We start from the raw sequence: 1085 nt of genomic DNA on the forward strand, positions 1-1085 counted from the left end.
AAAACAGTGACTTAGCTAATTTCATGTTAATCGAAGTGCCAATCTATTTGGTAGTATTTTTCTGAATAGTTCTTACCAGTTGTTTAGTTCAATCGATTTCCTAATCGATTGATACCAACCTTTAACATGATTGAAATTCTCACAATAGATTGTCCAATCGATTGTGTTTGTCACAGGTCATGTTACTTTTGAAATATTATTTAAGCAATCGATTTGTCAATCGATTAGCCTAGTAAATGGATTGTCCCTGTGACTTGTCCAATCGATTTCCCAATCGATGTGTTTCAATCAGTTTTTACTTTGTGATTTGCACAGTCGATGTGCCAATCGATTAGCATACAAATCAGGTTGCCATTGACTTGCACAATTTTTATTTCTTATTGTGCCAGTCGATTGCCTAATCGATTGTGTAACCACAAACAATATGTTTCCTTACAACCCTTTTACGAAATCGATTTGCTCAGTAGATTTTCAACTTTTGTTGATTTCTTGAGTTCCAAGCAATTGTCTCAAGTATGTAGGGTTGAGTTGTTGTTCCTGAAATCTTGCTCAGTTAAAATGTTAGATTTATCATATGATGTATGAACATTGTATGTTTGTTAATTATGTCAAAATTAGGATTAAGAGGACTAAAGTCCAACAATCTCCCCCTTTTTGGATAAGTGACAAGCATACAATTTTAACTTGAGTTGAGCATTTCAAGACATAATATTAACAACATATATTTTTTCATAGCATCATATGTACCATTATCAGATCATAAAATCAGAATATCAGAGCATAAGATCAGAGCATAAGTACACATGCTATTTAACAATATCAGAGCATTCTAATAATTCATTATCAGTCATCAGAGTATCAAAATTTTGCAGCAGTATAAGTACAAGTTAATAATTTCTCTCCCCCTTTGTCAGTTAAGACAAAAAGGTAGAAAACAAATTTCCTCCCCCTATGTTAGTAAACATAAGCACTGGGGGTCGAAATCAGAAAACAGTGTATCAGAGCAACAAATGAGCATATTAAAAGATTATGGCAAATGATTTCAGAGAGTAATGGAATAAACGTTCTAGTGCATTATATATATA

Source organism: Cicer arietinum, chromosome 8, assembly GCF_000331145.2.
Source record: "Cicer arietinum cultivar CDC Frontier isolate Library 1 chromosome 8, Cicar.CDCFrontier_v2.0, whole genome shotgun sequence".
NCBI lineage: Eukaryota > Viridiplantae > Streptophyta > Magnoliopsida > Fabales > Fabaceae > Cicer > Cicer arietinum.